The 4873-nt window shown below is 43.6% G+C and overlaps 1 long non-coding RNA gene across 1 annotated transcript; it reads left to right on the plus strand.

Moving 5' to 3' along the window:
• The first annotated feature begins 1199 nt into the window (after positions 1–1199).
• On the plus strand, positions 1200–3275 carry LOC147544139 (uncharacterized). The gene is made up of 3 exons (XR_015223578.1): positions 1200–1333; positions 1977–2042; positions 3094–3275. It is a non-coding gene; the product is annotated as an uncharacterized LOC147544139 (long non-coding RNA).
• The last annotated feature ends 1598 nt before the right edge of the window (positions 3276–4873 follow it).

Consider the following 4873-nt stretch of genomic DNA (forward strand, 5'->3'; position numbering starts at 1 on the left):
CAGAAGATGCCTCTTTCTGTGACGAAGGCAGTCTTTTCCTGGTCTGCAGGGTGCATCAGTATCTGGTTGTACCCAGAGAACGCGTCCATAAAGCTGAGTAGTTGGTGGCCTACAGTGGCATCGACAAGCATGTCGATGTGAGGTAGCGGGAATGAATCCTTGGGACAAGCTTTGTTTAAGTCTGTGAAGTCAATACAGACTCTCCACTTCCCATTTTTCTTCTTCACCACGACTACATTAGCCAACCAGTCGGGGTAGTTGACTTCTCGGACAGACCCAGCTTCGATCAGCTTCTGAACTTCCTCATTTATTACCCTGTTTCGTTCTGGAGCAAATTTTCTACGCTTCTGTCTTACTGGAAGATGGCTAGGATCTACCTGCAATTTATGTACCATTACCTCGGGGTCGATTCCAGTCATGTCAGCATGAGACCAGGCAAAGCAATCATGGTGGGTTGTGAGGAACTCGACGAGCTTGCTCCGTAGGGTAGGATTGAGCTTAGAACCAATCTGCACTTTATGATCCGAGAAGTCTGGGTGGATCTGGACTTCATCTAGCTCTTCCATACTTGGGCAGTATGGATCGGTGCTACTGAGTTTCTCCTTCTGTAGTTGTTATAAGGCTGACTTCGGGGCTTTCATTGTGTTTTTGTAACAATTCCTTGAGGTACTCTGCTCCCCTCTGATCTCTCGGACACCCAGGGAGTTGGGAACCTGAGCACTTAGTGGAACGTAGATGGTACTGCCCTCATGCTATGGATCCATGGCCTACCAAGTATGATATTGTAGGCAGAAGGGCAGTCCAGTACAACGAACACAGTGCTAAGGTTGACTCCTCCTGCGAAGACGGGAAGGGTGACTTCTCCCAACGTGTGTTTTTGTTCTCCACTAAAGCCTACCAGAACTGTAACATCCCATATTTTCAAGGTTAATTTAAAGACTATTTGACATTTGGGTCAAGTCAAAAGAAGGTCTAAACAACAAAGAGGACAAATTAGGGGGTATTTTGTAATCTGGCCGAAACCAGGGATTTAGTTGAAAATTAGGATGTTTATGGAAGTTTGAAAAAGTCAAAAGGTTTAGAATAAATTGGAAAGGCTCTTAACCTTGCTGCATGAGAGGCACGTGGGATTGAAAATTGGGTTTCTAAATTGGCTTATATTAATATTTTAATGCATCCCACTTTTCTATGATATAAAGGATAAACACAAACCTTCTTTAGTATAACAGAGAATGAAAAGCAGTCGGTGGTTTTAATGGTCGATTAATGGTTCGAGCTTCTTCCATCGATTTCTTCGCGTCCGATAGTCGGAATTCAGTGAAACTTGCTCCAGGTAATCCCATTCGACTTGTTCTACATATCTATCCGCTCAGAATTTTGAATTTCGTCCGAATTTGGTGGTTTTGTGATAGCTATTTCGTATACTGTATAGTTGTACTAATTTCATTTGGATCGAAATTTGGAGCTATTGAGACGATTATTATTCGATTTCTTCTAATGGTTTATGTTCAGGATCATGTTTAGAATGTTATGGACTATTTTGGGGTGACCATATATAGACGGGGTGTTGCCGAATTATTTTACGGCTCGAATTTCATATTTGGACTAGTTTTTGGAATGAATTGGAATAGAAATAGTCACCCGAATTTTGTCCTATTTCATATAAATGGACAATTTCAGTTATAGATTTATACTACGGAGTTCATTATATGATTTGTCAGCTTATGAAGACTCTAAAATGAAAAATAGAGTTTTGGGGAAATTGGTTAGTTGGTTTCGATGCATTTCAAGTATTCAATGGACTTGGTTATGAAAGTTAGAGATCGATTCGACAGATACTTGAAGTCTTCCGAATTTAGCGAATTTGCTTTTAAGTTTGCATGGTTTTGTTTTAATGATTCTTTTTATTTACGAAGGTTCTTAGTATAAGAACCTAATGTTTCTATTCGATTTTTGGTTATTCTTTCTCGTCTCAGAGTATGCGAATGAGGAGGAATTAGGTCGTCTGGTAGGCGGGAGTCTTTGGTGATGCAAGGACTGAGGTAGGGGTTCTGAATCCTTTATCCAGCATGGTTTTATAGATAATGAAATGTGTTAATTTCTACAGTTATATATGCGCCATTATAACTAGAGTTTAGGTAGCATGAAACTCGGTTTTAAGTGATAAATTGAAATATGCTTGAATTGTTTTGATGCGATATGAGAAATGCTTTCGAACTGTTTTTACGGTGATTGCGAACTACTTGGGATTTTCTTGTATGTACCCGACTGCGGATTATGTCAACCTACGGGCATGTAGCCATTGAGGGTAGGATGACATGTGGACACGGTTGTGACCCGTGTGAGACCGGTGAGGTGGGCGACACTAGTCATGAGACCTGTGGGAGTAGAGTGCTTCACTTGCTGGCCATTGGTGCTCGTGCCTCCAGCTCGAGGCTCAGGGCCGTACACCCTGACCGCTCGCCTGGGAGGTGACATTGATTGAGAATCCCTCTGCTTTGTGGCGATATGACTCTTGGTTGTTCCACTTCCGTGTTTGATAAGATAATAAATCGAATGAGAATGTGGTTTTGATATACGAATGAAACTGATTTTGAAAGATCGCATTAGATGCATGACAGGGTACCGAAGAGAATGAGGTTCAGGTCCTTTCATGGGTATTGGGGGACGGCTCTCTTATTCGAACTCGGTGATCAAAAACGTATTTAGATACTTAAGGTATATATGTATCATGAGGTAAACTCTTCAATGATTGCAGAGTCCCTTAGTGGGAGAGGGACTTATCGGTTAGGGGTAAGTCTCTTTCTCGAGGAGACGTAGTGCATTAGCTAGTGCCATAAATGGGCTGGTACTATCTAACGCACTCTAGGTTCTCTTATTGGGAGCGCACCATGGGTGGGCAGCTAATCACTGCTATTGCTTGCTAGATTAAGGAAAATGGTTTTGTATATAGTATATACGGGAACTGGTTTGATAACTCGTTTTGTCATGATGTTTACAACTTATTAAATGAACTTTTGAAAACGTGATGGGTATTGGATTGGTCTTCTACCAGAATAACTCGTGTCGGTGAGTATTCTGACCCCCTACCAGTTGTTAGTGTGCAGGTGCTTTGTCGTAGCCTCGAGGCGGAGTTGTATTCCAGCCGGTGATCTTGTCTGACGAGGCTAGTGGAGTTATGTCGTTTTATATAGTTTTTTCGTTATTTTCAAGTTATGTATTTATTGCAGAAACCAAACTCTAATATGTATATACGTAAAACTTAAAGTTGTTTATAAGTTGTATCGGTGTTGTATGAGGCGTTTGTATATTTTTTGTGGTTCGGGTTTCGACCCGAAACTGAGTTGAGTTTGTTTAGCTTCCGCTTAATAGTTTATTCTTGTTTATGCGAATGTATGGTTTGCATGACAGGTTTTGCAGGTGCGACCGGTTCGATTTACAGAGGAGACTCTGCCGGATTTTAGTCTCGTCTGTGAATTGCCGGGGCGTGGTCGTGTCTATTTTGGGACACGGGGCGTCACAACAACGGTAGAGCGTCGACATATGCAAGACTCATCTAAGCCCATACCTTGCAAAGCATTCAAGAAAAGCACGTTAGTGGATGAACCATTATCTATCAAAATACGCTTAACTACAACATTTACAATATTAAGAGAGATAACAAGAGCGTCATGATGAGGGTTGACGAGCCCTGTGGCTTCATTGTCTATGAAGCTTATCGTCTGGTTGGTGTAGGCATGAGGAGTAGCTTCTGTAGAGTGGGTTAGAGGGTTGGCTGCAATTCTAGCACTCCTCTTGGCTGCAGAGTGGCTAACTCTACTCACTTCTGAACCTCCTGAGATTACTAGACACGTCTTCATAGGAATCGGCTGCGCTGGTTCCTTGACTTGGGTGTCTCGTTGTGCCAAGGTACTCTTCCCTTTCTCTGTCAATAAGTCGGTAAGGTGGCCTCTTTTCAGCAACTTTGCAACTTCTAGCCTGAGGGCAATGCAATCTGTAGTGTTGTAGCCGTGATCTCCGTGGAACTCGCACCACTTGGTTGTGTCTCTCTTCTCACTAGGAGTCTTTGTCTTTCCCGGCCATCTTACAATACTGCCCATGCCCTTCATAACCGCTACTAGTTCGACTGGTTCAATGCTTAGGTTGTACTCTGGAATCCTGGTACGAACGGGTCCTTGAGGCTTCTCTGTTGGACGACCTGATGGAGGGTCAAGTGGCCTTCTGTTCTCCCTAGGAAGGCCACGTCTGGAAGTTGGGTAGGGCTCCCTTGGTCTGTTATCTGTTCTCCGATCTGGTCGTCTAGAGCGACGGTCCCTGTTCCTGTCATCATAAGAATAATATTTGCTTCGGTGGGCTTCGTCTTCCTCCTACCGAATTTCTACCCAAGCGCGAGCCAGGGCATCCTCCGTGGTAGTGCAATTGAATTTGGGAAGCTCCTTGTACAACTCTCCTTGTGGCAGTAATCAACGGCAGTCTCTTGGTTGCAGTAGGGAATCGACACCTTCTCTCGGTTGAACCTCCCCACATAGTCTCTGAGTGGCTCGCCCCTTCTCTGGTGGACTAGGTAGAGATCGCCAGATAGTTTTTATAGTTTTTTTGCTACTGGCGAACTGCTCTACGAATGTGTCTGTGAGCTGGGCAAAAGAGGCGATCGAATTGTTGGGCAGATTTGTGTACCACTGCAAAGCTGGTCCGACGAGGCTTGAACCGAAGCTCTTACACATACACGCCTCCCTGAGATCTCTGGGTATTGCAGCGGTGAACATCCTCTGCTTATATGATGCGATGTGATCGTCTGGATCGGAAGTTCCATCGTACATTCTCATGTTAGGGAACGAAAACTTCTTAGGCATTTCTACCAAGGCAATAGCAT

This window comes from Eschscholzia californica, unplaced genomic scaffold, assembly GCF_041429995.1.
Source record: "Eschscholzia californica isolate CP2 unplaced genomic scaffold, dmEscCali1.0.p SCAF_4, whole genome shotgun sequence".
NCBI lineage: Eukaryota > Viridiplantae > Streptophyta > Magnoliopsida > Ranunculales > Papaveraceae > Eschscholzia > Eschscholzia californica.